This window comes from Notolabrus celidotus, chromosome 15 (genome assembly GCF_009762535.1).
Source record: "Notolabrus celidotus isolate fNotCel1 chromosome 15, fNotCel1.pri, whole genome shotgun sequence".
Lineage (NCBI taxonomy): Eukaryota > Metazoa > Chordata > Actinopteri > Labriformes > Labridae > Notolabrus > Notolabrus celidotus.
The window spans coordinates 30759041-30775913 of NC_048286.1; the positions used below are offsets into that span (position 1 = coordinate 30759041).

The 16873-nt window shown below is 42.3% G+C and overlaps 1 protein-coding gene across 1 annotated transcript in view; it reads left to right on the forward strand.

Moving 5' to 3' along the window:
- Positions 1 to 16873, forward strand: part of brinp2 (bone morphogenetic protein/retinoic acid inducible neural-specific 2) — a 330627-nt gene that overhangs the window by 37571 nt on the left and 276183 nt on the right. The window lies entirely within an intron of this gene.

Below are 16873 nucleotides of genomic sequence, written 5' to 3' on the forward strand. Positions count from 1 at the left end.
TCTTACAATAGAGCAGTTAAGTATGAAGGTGAACCTTTTAATGATCTAAAGCTGGATCTATCTGCTGCCATTTAAGCCTTTAGGAGACATAGTAGCATCATTAAAAAGAAATAACCACCCAGCCCTAGAGCTGCTGAAGGATCACCTGTGAGATGAGACCACTCGCTGGATGCTACAGCAAAGCAACAGTGTCATGCTGTGTACTGTATGGTATTTTATCAATGGGATACATGCAGCTTATACAGCAGGGATAATAGTAATCATGTTGAAGAAGAGCTGAATAGGGACAGGAATGTCAACGTTACCTTCAATGAACATGATCCGTTTAAGGTGAGTTTGTTCCTCAACCATGCTCATAAGAGTGTCTGGCCCTTTAAAGCTGGGGTTGGTAATCTCGGAAAACTAGCATGAATTTGAATGTAGCATTTCCTCATGACTCCATCTAACCCCTCCGGAGCTCCTCCGGTAATTGAGGCCCTCCCCGCTCACATGCACGAGCGCCGCTGACTTGCGACCATATGATCGTGACTGATTCAAAACCGGTCCTCTCCAAAACATTCTCATAGTGAAAGTTAAAAACACAAACAAACATGGCTGCTGTTAGTACTCACAACTGTCATGCTAGCATTATCCAGTTGTACCGGTGACACGATATCAGGAGAAAAGTTGTAACACATATATAATACTGTAACAACTCTACTGTTTGTTAAACGTGTTCAGTGTAGATGTTCTTAATTCCTACAGTGTTGACGGTCAGTGAAGGCATCAGGAGAGGTGTAGAGTGTGTGAGCGAGAGAGAGGAGGGACAAGAAGGAGAAGTTCTTCATTCATTCAAACATCGATTGTTGCTTTGTTGGTTGTCGTGATCAGTGACCGGTTATTAAAACTCAATGTGTTCACGAATCGTCTCGTCATCCCTACAGCGTCCGGACTGACGCTATAATAAATATATATTTTCTGTAGGACTTACTGAATGTCATTAACTCTTTTGCTTGTTGGTGAGAGCTTTTTAGACTCTGATCTGGACTACAGTCCTGAGCAAAGCACCTCATCAGGTCAGAGGGGACAGGCCCGAGGACGAGCGAGAGGGGCAGTAAATAGAGTCAGGGGAAGTAGAGGCAGGAGACGGGGACTCGGAGGAGTGCACGCCGGGGAAATGTACGCGCAGGAGGAGGGCAGAACGGCTGGACGGGATTTGAATGGTTTAAAATTTGGGGAGCCAAAAAACGGTGATTGGTTGGTGTTTTCCCAGGTTTACTCCGGCTGTAGATAGCAGTTTTTTTTCACTCTTTTTTTCAGGACATAAAGATCATTTTAACCAGTATGACAAAAAGTGTATCCAAATCTGATTACCAACCCCAGCTTTAAGTGGTACCAACCTTAAAATCAGTGGATGATTTTATTTGCTGTAGAATACATAACTTTTAGATTAATTGAATAATCTCTTGATGAATGTTTTGTGACATCTTGTTTACTCTGTAGTTGAAAGCTGGGTGTTAAGCGTGATAATGTTTAGTGAACGTGTGGTTCAGGGTGAGATATGACCCCCCCTGCTTCTGCTTCACACTAGGTTCATGTTCAAATCCTAATTTGCATAACTGCTTGTTCACCATAAATTAAACCTTACTCAACATACTGTTTGTATCTCCAAAGTCAAATTTGATTCATGCATCATTTATTCTTCTTTTTTAGAGGAGAAAATGGCCTGAAAAGTGTTCACAGGAACGTCAGATATTTTTGTGATGGTGGAGAGTGAGGGGAAAGAGAGGTGTAGGTTTCTTCAAGCTGATTCTGTACTTTGGTCATAGAGATGGTGTAAAATTAAGTTCAGGACCCTTTAGACCTTTTAAACTCAACACAACTTTATTTATGTAGCACCTTTCATACATAAAAACATGCAGCCCACAGTGCTTCAAGAATAACAGAGAGACAGAAAACAACAGCAATGGTACAATTATAAAAGGCATGATTATAAATAACACTTAAAAAATAAAATAAAATCAATACAGTGAAATTAATAAAATAAGTAATAATGGAAAGAAAAGTTAATAAGGTAGAGTTAACAAGATCAGATGAACACAAGAAATAATAGATAAATAAGATAAATAAATGTTAAAGCAATGATTCAAATAATAATGTTTAAAATAATAATACACATAATAAAAATAGTAATAATGCAGTCCAGGGTTAAAATAAATTACTCCAAATGAATAGCTATATTAAAAAGGTAAGTCTTGGGGTCGCTGGTGGCCTAGCGGTCTACAGATACAGAGGCTACAGTCCTCGTTGCAGGGGTCGCCGGTTCAATTCCCGGCCGCGACCATTTCCTGCATGTCTCCCGCCGCTCTCTACTCCCCACATTTCCTGTCTCGCCTGAATGTCTTCTCTTTAATGTCCAGAGGCAGAGAGTTCCACAGCTTGGGGGCGTAAAAAAAGGAAGCTCTCTGGCCGGCGCCAACTTAATTTCCCCAGAAAGTCTCCTGGTAATTAATGATCAGTTAACTTTTTGAATTTGAGAGCAATTTAAAAGCTCCATTATTATCTTCACTTATCAAAACCATGAATTCACTTACAAGCTGAGGTGCATCGGGTTTTTAAATTATCATCTAGTATGAGGATTTTGTCTCCAACCTAACAAATGAGGGTTGCAGAATGCAAACAAAACTAGTAACAGTATCAAACTTCCTGCAATTGAGTGTGCCATCAGTCATTGGGTTTTCTGGCAATTGGGTCTGGCGATCAAATAAGGGATGAGTTAGACAATCAGGGAAAACCGACAGCAACAGAAGTCATTGCAATCATCCAATGACCATCACAGAAAAAAGTCTCTCATACATTTTCCCCTTCTTCTAAATCAAAAAAGACATTATTTGTAATCCAAAAGTTTGACTTTACAGTTAACACAGAACCAGTGTTTAACTTTCAGATTTCCTCTGCACTCTCATCTCCTCAGGGTGTAAAACGCTGAACCACTGACATGTGATACTGCAGTGCACAGGAAGCAAAAAAAAAAAAGAGATGAAATATAAAAGCCATGATTTTTTTTTTTCTCCACCATGATCAATATGTCTAATGTTACACAGCCACAGCCTCCATGCTTCCTCTGCACTCTCGGTGAAAGCACAAATAGAACAGCACAAAGATAATCAATGGATTAAATTGGTGTCCTGAGAGTTAGTGTTTGAGGAAATGTTGGTCTTATGTTTTTAATGCTGTTTTCCCCCTGTTGGGCTGTTTTTTTTTTTATTGAGTTTTGTCTTGCAGGCACAAAGCAATAAAGCAAACTTCAGCCTCATTTCCAGTTTGATTTGATGCGGTTTGCCCTTTGAGCCATGACAGGCCTACAGCAAGTCAAGTTAAAAAAGGCAAAGTTAGCTGATGGCTCTGACATTTACAACAACAACAAAGATGAGTGGTCCAGTTTTGGAATAAAATGTAATATTTTTAAGTAAGAATTTTAGAACAAAGAGCACATCAAGTCTCTGAACCTACGTATGCATGTGTCTGCTACTCAACAGATTTTAGTGTAAAACACAAAATTATTCATTATTCACTGGAGCATAAATTCATAATGTGCAAAGAAGTTTTCTGGCCTAACACCTCTAAATTCCAAATAAGTGAGCTGAGTGTCAGAGCTAATGTTCTGCCTGCAGCAAAAAGAAGTCCAAATACCTGAGAGTAAAGCGTCACAGAGGACGTGTGGAGAGGAAAGGCTGCAGTGGCAGCTGCTGCTGTATAATGCAGGGCGGATGGATAACAGGGGACCTATCAACCCTACACTTTGAGCACCACCCTGAGTACATGTGACGGGCTTTGTGTGTTTATTTCCCCCTGACATCCAATCTTACTGCGGCTTCCTGCTCGAGCCCGTGCACGGTTAAATAGGCATGTGAGGCTGGAGCAGGAGCTGGTGTAGTAACATGAGATTTGTCCCTGTTGAATCCTGTTTTGTGGGACAAGAAAATCTCTGACTGAAGGGCAACAACACGAGTCAAACCTCCACATCTGAAAACAAATAAATGTTGGTGGGCACACAGAAACACTTCCAAGAAAAGATAAGAGCAAATAAAGAGTCTGAGAAATATTGCACTCTTTTCTGCAGATACTGTTATTATTCTGTCCCCTTCATCCGTAAAGCTGAACTACATGACGGATAGCCAAACAGATGTCCTGGGCATTGAAGGATTGAATGAAGACTCAGATGTAGGAGTAAAGTTCAGGCTGTTTACTTGTTTGTTCTTATCTTACAGCTGTCTTACAATGTGATCCAGACCCAATCTGTGCAACTAAAAAACAGATACACACAAAAACATGCATAGCATTAAATACAGTATCAAAACTGGCAAAATCTGTCCATCAAAATATGTTCCCATACTTGTTCATACATGCGAAGGATTGAGTTGGCCATGCTCTTTAGTGAATTCCTTAAAACAGTATGCCTGATCTCAGCCTCTAACCAAACCATGTGATCACACTGACCAATGAAGAAAGGGCTGATTTTAGCTGCAGTTCTGTGTCTCACCACTAGGGATGTGGTGACTTCTTAACTTATAATGCCATCACAGTGACACATTATTAATATCATGAGACAGTCCAGACATGCTCAGTGTCCAATGGAAGATGACCCTGACCTCTAAGGGATAATGTCTGGTTAGCAGTTGATTATGGGAAACAGAATCCCGACAGTGTGAGACAAGACCCCGGCACGAAGCTACATTATCCCAGCTAACTTTTAACGCTTCTGCTATCACAGCAGCAGAGAGATCGCTAACTCAAAGCTTCTCTCACCTGTTCCAGGATCCAAGATGTATATGTTGCAGCCAAGAATACAGTCGGACGCTGGACGGACGTTTCACTCGTCTCAACTTTATTTTACCTTCACTGAACTCTTTTGACGTATTCTCCGGCTGCTCACAGAACACTGCAGCGTCTTGCTAACAGCATCTTTTAGTAACAACAATCAATATAAACTCTTCTTCTCACAAAACGTCTGTGTATTGCTCCGTTCCTGACTCTCAGGCAACACCTAGTGGTGTAAGTAATACAGCGCATGTAATCACATGCTGCGAAATGAATACTGCAGTTCAGGAAAATACATTAACTTTCTCAATTTCGAAACACAACATGACAATTATAACTATAACAAATTCCAGAAGGACTTATTAAAACCAAACAAATACTTATAGGGTCCCTTATTAACATTGTCAAATCAATAGTCCTTGTTGGATCTCTCACATGTACTGTATATCCATGTTTTTTAGCCAGACACATTAGTATGCTAACCAAAAGTTTTAGCCACATTGTTTTGATGCTAACATAAGCTAACAGTTTTACCTCACCTTACATATGGTGTCAACAAGCAGAAGCAAAATGTGCCTGAACTCTTTTCCCCTGATTGATTTGACATGACGTGTGATCAGTTTGCCTCTGGTGTTGCTCATATCAGTGAAGGTTAACCACTGTTGTTCAGGGGTTTTGACCAATCAGAATCAAGCCTCTTACACAACCTGAAGATCAGTAAGAAAGCTTGGTAATAAGTTAGAGATAACTCATGGTGAACACTTTGCCTGGAGTGCAGGTGTCCCAACTCTGCTCCTTGTTCTCAGTATTTTTCCCACTCACCTCTCCTCTGCTGCTCCCTGCCTGTCGGCCACGCCCCCCTCATCAAGCAACTCAGCTCACCTGAGCACCCAGCTGCAACTCATCTTCATCAAGCCAGTATTCAAACCTCCTCTGTTCACCAACTCTTTGCCAGATAGTTCTCAGCTCTCATGAAAGACTTCCCAGCACTCTTTCTTGATTTGATTTCCTGGTTCCGACCCCCCCTGCCTGTCTTCAACCTGTCTTCTACCTTGTCCCTACTTGGATTATGTTTTGTTACGGACTGATACCTGATTCTGATCCTGCTGCCTCCTCCACGATGTTCTCTGCTTCCCCCCCCACGGTACTGTTACCAAGTTTTTTTGCATTTTTCTGTTTTCGTGTGCTGCTTTTGGGTCCTAACACCACCCGTTACAGCAGGACATGATCTGATATAATATCACCCATGTTATTTGGCCTACCAATTGAGCATGCTAACAGAAACTAGCTTCAGTGTGTGTCAACAAGCAGAAGTACAATATGCTGGAACTACTTTCTGAGTTTGACTGACTTGTCTCTGGCGTTGCTCTTGTTTTGCTGGATTAATTGTCAAGGGGTTGTCAAGGGGTTTTGATTGTCCAATCAGAATCAAGTATCTAACACAGCTGGTGGATTAGTGTGAAAGCCCAGTAATACAAAGTGTCATTTCATACTGCACTCTGAGCTGTGACTGCTGTCTGGTGCTGGTGATATTTACACAAGCCTTAGAAGGTAACTATGCCGATAACCTGCGTTGTGTGCAGTATCGATGAACATGGTTGACCTATAGCGGATGAAGATTGTGCTAAGGCTGGTACTTCTGGGTTTCATGTATATTTTGTGAACTCGCAGAGGAGATGTCTTCAAGATCAAAATCATGTTTTAGTCATTCAGTCTACTTCCTCGTTTGCTGCATGGATCAAAGCAGTTACACACCATAGAGTGTGTATGAGACGTGGAAAATAGCCCTTTGGTTTCAGGAATATAGCTAGTGAGGGAGTGCAATAAACCCGCAGGGGGCAACTCAGCTGGCTGCAATATAATCAGTCTGATTGTTTGAAAGCAGATGGGGGAAATGCTCCTGCTTCATACTTGATTTATTAGCTCAGTAAACACTTTCCTGATGGGTTTATAGTCTAAATCACTACTTTTAAGACTTCTTCAATACAACATGGTGTTCATTTCCCAAATAATGATCCCATTTAGAGTAATGATGATGATGATAAAGCAGGGTAATATGTAGGTGGGACTAAAGGCTGATTTATACTTCTGTGTTGTTGACCCTACGCAGCAGAGGCTGACGCGGATATGAGCACCACATACTTCTGCATCGATGTGTCTGTGTCACACAGCAACTCTTGAAACGTTTGAGGGCAGTGAGGTCTCTCTGATAGCCGGTCACCTGCTTCCGGTCAGCTACGATCTGTTTACTTTTCCACAGCGATTCAGAGCGTGTTATGTTAATCTACAGCTGATACATGTTGCTGTTTATCATACAGAATTTACTACATGAAGAATAGAGAGGAGGAGATGAAATACACGTCCGATGAGCGGGGATCCCGGAAGTGCTGTAAATGCAGGAAATACAATGCCGCCGAGTGGACCAATCACAGGGCTTGCGGTCTGCGTGGGCAGTTCTGTTTACAGTTTACCCTGCCTTATTGCAAAAATCAAAATAATTAGGGACCAAAAACAAACATGCAACATTCACAAACCTACAGAAAACCACATTCACATGTCAGTGACAACAGACCAGCAGGATCAGCAATAGATGCAATAAATACAATGTCAATGATGCATCAAGAAGATAGACCTGAGACTCCAAATATAGCATATGCCTCAATTGGTTCCAGTTTACCTCTCAGCATTTAGCAGGCTGATAGCTGAAGGTATAAATGAGTTAGATAATCTATATGTTTTCCTTGGGGGTGCATAATAGCGCCACCCAGAGGGCATAAGAGAAAAGTCAGAGGCTGATCTATTATTCCCCTGGCTTTCTGGCCCACACGTTTCTTCCACAGATTCTAGGGGTAGTTGCATTTTCGAGGAGGTGCATGTAGGCCTCTACGTAGGTATGGAAACTCCGGTGTAGGCTACACTGTTGATTCGACGCAGAAGTATAGATCAGACTTAACTGTGATTGACAAGTGTGGTGGAAATCTGGAAGTGATAGACTCAAACAACAACGGTTTGTCTTTGTGAGCTTTATTCCGGCCTTCAGTGAGCTTTGCAAAGCGGTCAGCTGGCAGAGTGATCTAACAACCGAGACAAGGTCTGCTCAACTGACCCAGAGTGAAGATACAATATGTTACTTATTATCTTCAGAGAATAAGATTAACACATCATTAAACATCTTCAAAGAACTGTAAGACAAACAAGAGAGGTTTTTACAACCTCTTGCTTCCTGGTCACCTTCCTGACTTCTCACCGTCTGGTCTGCTCCTCAGTCATGGGAACAGATAACAGTATGCAAGTCACAGAAGGTCTGGTATGTGTGAATGTTTCTACAACAACATACTATCATGTCTGTATTTTTCCCATCACACAAGTCACAGTCCCAGGTACACTCATATCAGAAGAGAGGTGCAATGCATGCTGCTCTGTTGTCCTGTGTGGTCATTGTCAGAGCCAAAACACATGCTGTGTATGTGAGGCTTCAAGACTGTCATCCACAATGACAACTGAACCACTTGCAAGCTCAACTTTGCAACATGTAACACACCCAGGAGCAAAAACAGTTCCAGCTCAAGGAAAACAAGCAAACTGATAGCATCAATATTTGGACCAAATGGATTCTTGCTGTCCGATATGACAGATAATGTCTCATCAGGCTGTACAGGTCCATATCCGTCTGATAACACACACAGAGAGAGAGAGCCAGTCACATCATGTTATTCTAAATTCATCTCCGCTCACGTCCGGCCTAACTTGCAAGTCATGAGCTATTTCAGGCGGAAGCTTTGTCAGCACTCCTGCTCTGAAAACGCTCCCTGATGAGCCGGGTTATACTGCTGATGCCCATCTTCACTGAAAATAACTATCCAATTTAATAATTCTGCTGCTCCGCTAAGGGCCACCTAAATTATTCACTGCCTTTTTCAAAACACATTTTCACATCAGCTTAAGTAGCATGGAAATATAATGGGATTGTGTACAGATACAGCATTCTGAATTGGACAGCTGGTCCCTGACAGGGCACAAGCAGGGATGCATTATGGGAGCTGGATACGGTGTGAGCGTGCTCCAAGATGGACCATTAGCCGTAAAAGTTTACCTCTGCGTTTTTTTGCTTACAAGGCAGATATGCATTCCAGGCTTTTCTTGGCTGAACCTGCACATAAATCCAGCATAATTTATCTGTTTATATAGCCGGGGTTTGCCTTTCTGTATGATCTGAATAAATAGCTGAAACTGTGATGATTGGAAGAATATGTTTCCCTGTTTTGGATGCAAGCAGGTAGCACTTTATAGTTATTACTTTACATTAATCCTTCATTCAGCTGTTTGAAACACTGCAGGCTGAGAGGAAACTGAAGCCATGTTATCTGTCATGACGTTTAATGGCTCATCATTATCTCAGGGGGGAAGTTCTTAAAAATGTTTGAAACACTGGTTGGATGAAATGTTTTCTTGCCTTTTCATCAATATTGTTCTTTTTTTACTAACTCAAACCTGCACTGGCAGACATACAAAAACCAAACGCTCAAATGCATTACAATCAAAGAACGACTGAACAAAACAAGATCATCCAACGTGCTCCTGTGTTGGTGAAGCAGCTATGAACAGATAAACTGCTGCATGTTCTTACCTGCTGCGTGAGAGAACAATTCAGATGAGACACAGCAGTGATCCAAAAATCTGCTGGTCCTAATCCACAGCTCTGTGCCGTTCCTGTTGTTTCATTGTGTTTTGCGAGCACACCTGTTACAGAACAGAGACCCATTCTGAGACAGTAAATTGGTTTTGTGATGAAAAAAATGCTTTGTTCCTTTTTTTTTTAAAACTGGATTCACATCATTATTTGGCAACAACACAAAAAAAAAAAAAAAAAACCTACTACAATAAAGTCCTAAAAAGGAAAGGCTGATAAAATATGTTGTTTGAAAAGCAGTGGTCCCAAAAACTGAAGGGGGAATTACTAAGAATGGATTGCAGGAGAGAGTAGCACCAAAAATTGTGCATCACCCTTCACCTTCAATCTGCTCCATCTCAAGGTTTAACTTGTGACGTAAAATGCACTGAGGATATTCAAGAAGTGTTTTTCTTCAACACACAAAGTTCTGCAGTTCTTTGCAGTTTGATCCAGTTGTGTCTGATTGTGACACATACATACATACATGCATACATACAATGCATAAATACATACAATGAATATATACATACAATGAATATATACACATGGATAGGGAGTTCAAGTTTTCGTTAACCCTCTTGTTAATTTCCGGGTCAGATTGACCCATTTCAAAGTTCAAAGTAAAAAACAAAATGTTAAGTATTTTTTTTGGTATGAAACTTATTCTGCTTGGTTTAATTAGCATAATCGACATATATAAAACAAAATGGTTCATTTAACATATTTGCAACCCCTCCTGCATGTTTTTATTACATAGATACTGTTCATGGGTCAATTTGACCCGGCAGTCAAAGTGGAGGCTAAAAGGAGTCAGAGGTGTCAAATACTAATTGTTTCTTTGCAACTGTGTGACCTATTTCATTTAAAAAAAAAAATGTATTGGGACTTTTGGATAATATGCCCCGGGTCAAGTTGACCCAGGAACATTATTGCTGTTCCTGAGAAACAAACATAAAAAAGAGGGTTAAGTTTATTTTAACTCTGGCAAGTCTCAGAAGTTAGTCCAATAGAAATAAAATCATGATGGCCTTTTATTTTACTCCAACAGTGCAAGTATGTGTAGTGTTCTAAATGTTGTGTGTGAAAACTCAAATACCTCTCAAACAGCAGTGAATTAGTTCTGCTGATTCTTAAGTGGTCCTTCACCAGGATACAAAAAGTGCAAGGTGCCCTACAAAAATTACAAAATGAACCTTAAAAATGACTCATGAGTATTTTATCTTCTACCTTTTACCTAAGATTTCTAAACCAGTTCAGTGAGACATCAGAACCGTCGTTTCGTCCTCGTGTTTGCAGGAGCTCTTTATATTCTGACCAACCAAGGTCAAACAGACTGACGGGGGACTCAGAGGTTGGATTGTTTTGGCCGACTGTCAGCCGACATCATCATCATCATCACATCGTTCGGACCAACACGCTCTGAAAACACAAAATCTGAATCCAGTAACAAACAACCGGAGCTGCACTTTACCCAACTTTTTAGACTTTCTGGTGTTTCTTATTTTTTGGGGTGGCTGTGGCTCAGTGGGTAGAGTCGGTCGTCTATCAATCAGAAGGTTGGCGGTTCGATCCCAGCTCATGCCGAAGTGTCCTTGAGCCCCGAATTGCTCCCGCTGTTGTTCAGGAGGTGTGTGAATGTGAATGAATGAGATTAGCTAACACTGATGGTCCCTCACAGTAGCAGCCTCTACCATCAGTGAGTGAATGGGTATGAATGGGTCAATGTGACGAGTAGTGTAAAAGCGCTTTGAGAGGTCAGAAAGACTAGAAAAGCATTATATAAGTACAAGTCCATTTACCATTTACCATTTTATTAAAAATGCAGCCCTCTAATGGCGACAATTAGAGGGGACAGTCAAAGGATACAGCTCAACACATTGTTGTTTCTCCTCTTTTAATGGAAAATCTCCACTCGCATGCTTCTGGGAAAATGAGCTGCCATGGTGACCAAATTAAGACATAAATATGCATCTACTCCATGTATGTATGTATGAGCTAATCAGCTTGAATGTACAGTACAATGATAAAAGCTGATTTATACTTCTGCGTCGCCCCTACGCAGCAGGGGCTGACGCGGACATGAGCCCCACATACTTGTGCGTCGGTGATTCCGTGTCGCGCAGCAATTCTCCGCCGAAACGCCTGAGGGCAGTGCGGTCTCTCTGATAGCCGGCCGCCTGCTTCCGGTCCCTCTACGATCTCTGTTTACTTTTCCACAGAGATTCAGAGCGTGTTATGTTAATCTACAGCTGATACATGTTGCTGTTTATCATACAGACATGATTACATGAAGAATAGAGAGGAGGAGATGAAATACACGGCCGATGTGCGGCCGATGTCCGGGATCCCGGAAGTGTTGTAAATGCGGGAAAGACAAAGCCGTCGAGCGGACCAATCACAGAGCTTGCGGTCCGCGTCGGCTCTATGGGGAGTTACATTTTGGAGGAGGTGCACGTCAGCTACGTGCGTAGGCCTCGGCGTAGGTACGGGAGCTACGCGGACCCCCGACATAGGGTACGCCGTTGATTCAACGCAGAAGTATAAATCAGCATTAAGAGTTTATTTTTTTCTTTCAAAATAATCTGCACTAGAGTCTGCTTTGAACCACATCCTCGTTTCCTTGGTGATCTTGGTCGTGGTGTTTTTTTACTCGCTGAAGTTTGATTAAAATAGTTCAGTCCAGCCAAATAAACCCAACCTGAGATCACATTTTGTAAGCACTCTGAAACACTGAATGAATGTTAAGGGACAGTGAGGGTAATGGTTCAGAGACACCTCTGGTGATGTATGAGACTCAAACTGTGATCTCTGTTTTCCAGGTATTTCTATATTTTAGGGGTTCAACCACCCAATCGTAGAATAAAAACCTTAATGCAGTCGGACAAGTACCACTAAATCACAGGCTATGATATGTGCTCAGTTAAGCTCATCTTCTCCGTCAAATAACATTCCTGTCAGATCCTGACTGCCTGCACAGAGGTGACGGCCTTTTAGCCGTACTAAAATGGATAACCCTTTTAACCCTCACAGGTTCACACACAGCCTCCAGGCTGTACTACAGCCTCCAACACAAGCTAACTCCCTGCAGTTGATCTGAAACTATGAGGTGGGGAGGTTAAGACATAGTCATTACATTAAGCTGCATAAAGATCCGAGTCTTGCACTCGTGTTCAGCCCATTTAAGCATGTAGGCGGCATATTTAATGTCCTCTGCAGAGCTCTCTCCCGTCCTCTCACTCTCTCTCTTTTTTTTTCATGTCGATAGAGAGGCATGTGGCTAAATAGAATCCTGAAAACGATGCTGCTCCTCAATTGCTGTAAAGCTGAAAGAAGTTTCTTCAAATGCCTGTGGATATAGATTCAGAAGGCGAGGGGGGGAAGGCGAGTAACAGGAGAGAGAGGGAATGAGAAAGATGGCCGGAGCGAGGCAGAATAGAGAGATGCAGAGGGGGAAAAGAGGAATACAAAGAGAGTAAGTGAGAGCGAGGCAACTGACAGATACGGCAAAGGCGGGATACAGCCGCTGCCTCCATTATCATCTGACACATTTCGAACACTTCTTGAAATTTAGCGAATTAATTTCAAACTTCTCCCCCATGGGGCCGCGCTAAATGGTGCCTGAGCCGCAGAAGAAGAAGAAGAAGCGAAGCGATTCCTCTTTCCTAACATCCATGTCTAACTGAGGAGCAAAGCAATCACGCTCTCTGTACTGCAGAGCAGTGCCGGGGAGTAAAAGCTTTCATTAAAGGCCAGTTCAGTAATCACTGCAGCCGTTATTGCTCAGTTAGTTAACCTTTTCATTTGTGGAGTAAGTTTTCTGCCTTTAAATGTGGATAGTTTCTTCAATTTGGAGAGAATTGAAAGTCTCTGAGTTAAGAGGACTGAGCTATGAGGTGAAGATACAGCTTTTAGAAGAGTACGGCTTTTTAAAAACTCTTTGATTACAGCACTGTTGGGGGAAACATTTGATGATGTTGGTGATTTGTCTTTAAGGTCTAAAGCTAAGCTCTCAGAGCTGCATTGTTTCTGCACAGCACTGATGTAGACCAAGTGTTAAAGACCTGAGTCCAAGATCCACCAGGCTCGTGTTGCATTGCACCAACTTTCCATTCATGTCTTATTAGCAGCAAATATCAAACCTGCATAGTTTGGAAATTCAGGTAACTTTGTGAAGTATAATAATTGAATGTGTCTGTTGGTTTCAAAGTGCTATCTTTTATAATTACTCTTTATTTGATGTGACTCAAAGGTAGAGTTGGTCATCTCTTGACGTGAAGGTTGGCTGTTTTGATCTCAGCCCCCGCAGTCACATGCTCTCATCCTTCGGCAGGACCCTGAATTCTCAATTCTTCTCTGTGACAGTCAGTGGTGTGTGAATGCCCTTGAATGGAAATAGCTACTGATGGTCCCCTACCGTAGCATCCTCTGCCATCAGTGTATGAATGGGCGAATGTGACAAGTTGTGTAAAACATACTCTGAGCGATCAGAAAGACTAGAAAAGCACCATACAGGTACAAGGTCTAATTTACCATATCAATCATGGTATGAAAGAAACTAGTTAGCAAACTCTAAGATGGTGCCAATTCAATTGAAAACTGCTCGCATAAATGTAGAAGCAAAAAACAGGCATTGAATTTGGATCTTCTCTGTGCAGCACATTACACATGAAAATTAAAATCTTGCTTCCTCCGAACCTGTCTCAAAAGACCTCAAGTTGCAAGGGTACAGCGAAACAAATTTAAAGCTTGATGGACTAAAAATAAAGACCTTGAATATGCAGTTTAATGTGTTAGTCAAAATAAAGCCACTTTGATAATGGTGGCCTGAAGGCACATCAAGCTTGGGGCGGCTGCAGGGAGATTTCACTGCCTCTAATCTATTGGAAAAACAGGCAAGATGGAGTTGATTTTCCGTTTGCATCTGTTGAACACATTCATTACACAAGGGCTTTTTTTTAGTACAGCAATGAACTTTACCACGGTGGAAAGTGTCACTGAGAGGCTGTTCTGCACTTTCAGGCCATCTTTAGGGATTTGTTTTTGTTCATGTTCATATCATGAGGATGAAATAAAGGTGCATTTCAACCAAGAGCTCTAGGGTCTTTCAGCCCCAGAACTACTTTACCCTGAACTAAAAGGTTCTGTGCCCCCCATTGTTGTCTGCGTTTCGACCGCGGGGCCGAAGACCCGGGTAGATTGTGCAAATCAGGCCAGTGACGTATGGAGGAAATAATTAATAAAACACCACCAGACCAGTAGAGGGCAGTAAGTCAAAGACAAATGCCATTCATCATAGATGACACCACAGAAGAAGACGGACAGGCAGGTATCAGAACAGTTAGCCTGTTAGCATGAAGAGACTCAGCTGGCACTGTTTTAGATGGTGCTATATTTCATCACTGAATCAACACGTGAGAGGAGATAAGCGCGAGTAGCAAAGACGTTTCAAAACGGCTTTAAAATCCTTTTGAACTCAAAAAGCCGTGGCAGAGATCGGCCGGTGTTTTGGTTTAAACAGCGACCCTGTTAACTGGAGACTCTCAGCCGGATGCATCCCTCATAAACGTCTGTAGACGATCATTAAATACCTATCTGATGAGGATATTGAATCTTAAAACTCCATCTGTGTTTCAACAGCTGTGTAAACTCCACAAACATTGTCGCATTCAGCTGAAGGTCTCCAGTTTACAGGGTCACTTTTAAAACCGTAACACCGAGAAAAGACTACCGTTACAAGCAGCTAAATCAAGTGAATCACAGATGTGTGTGATGTTACTGTGGACGACGGGCGGAATAAACACTGGGGTTAATCTACCAATCAGACACATTCAGCATTGCAGGCCCTGCCCCCCAAAAGCCCTGGGGCTTTTTGAAAAGTACTACGCCCCTAGCAGGGGCTTTTTAGGGGGGAGATTATCTACCCCTGAACTAAAGTTAGACCCTGGGTCCACTGGTCGAAACGCACGTAGTTCAGGGGTAAAGTCTCTCCGGTCGAAAAACGCCTTAAGATTAATTCTGCAAGTTGAGATGATGCATCACAGTCCTATGCACTTCATTTTGGTCTCCACCACCCCCAGAAAAAAGAGCTGGCACCTCCTTTAGTTAAATGTGTATCTGTGTGGATCAGATGGGTGTTTCTGTTCTCTGTTTGCATTTGTTGCTGGGCAGGAAGCGTGAAGTGTGTTTTTCACTCTTTTGTTCTGCTGAAACAGTTGCCTGCTGCTGCTTGAAAAAAGGTTAATGAGGGGTTAATTTGCTGTAATTGCTGCACATTTCAATTAAATTAACAGACTTCATCTTTTGGTTGTATGTGAAAAAGAGAATACTGCAGCTAAAACAAAAAAAAACATCACATTGTTTTGTCATTAGCATCCTAAACCTCCTATCTCACTCTGAAGAGACCCTGCAGTGAAGTACCTTGTTTACAGCCTGCTTCACACACAACCATCTCTCACACACACTGCGACACGCACTTTAGTCTCTGCCAAAATACGCACAATGCAGTAAACATCTATAGCTACAGTTGGCTAGCTGTATCCACGGTCTGCTGCTTTTCAGAGGCAGGAGCAGCTAGCAGCAGATTAAGCTCTTTATTTCTGCTCTTTCCTTCCCTTGTTGTTATCTCAGTCATCTCTCACTCTCGCACTGTGACCCCGTCTCTCTTAGAGGCCAGCTCTCATTGAGCATCAAGAACAGAGAGGTGTTTGTTTCTCGTTAGCTGTCGGCTTCACCCTCCCTGGGGACTCGGGTGTTTTGTAGTGAAGCAGGACCCATGATTGGAGTTGGCATGGCAGCGTTGCCAGGGGCACTGTGCCTCCAGCTTCACAGAGCTGGGACTACGCTGAAAGAAGTGATGGTGGCCCAAAAAAAAGGCTCAATGTTTTCACCCTAAAGCACCCCTGGCTGTAATTTAAATAATCACCTCTTGTCAAGTCTGTGAGACATGCTATTTTGGACCTCTGTTTCGTGCTCACATCATACAAGACATGCTGCGTCACCCTGCAAGCTCATAATATATGAGGAGTAATATTTTTAAACCAAATGACTTCCCCTCTTAGTCTGTATGCTCCTTTATATGGCCTCCTCTGTCTCCCCTCCTCTGTCTCCTCTCCCCTCAGGGCGAGTCGTTGGCATGACTGCTCGCCTGTGGGTGCTGCTCTGCGTCCACAGGCGAACTCTGAGGCCCAGCACCAAATGCACCGGCTCATAATTATTAAACACCACAGTTTGACAAAGCTGGAAAAAGTGCACGCCAAAGCCCTGGATACATCCAAATGCATTTTCGTTGTGCGAATCCAAAATAGATACCATGCTTTATGTAACAGTGATAGGGACTACTTTGCTCTCTTGCCAGGTGAAAGTCTCATTGAGATGGAGATCAGGTGGTTCCTGCAGTTACCT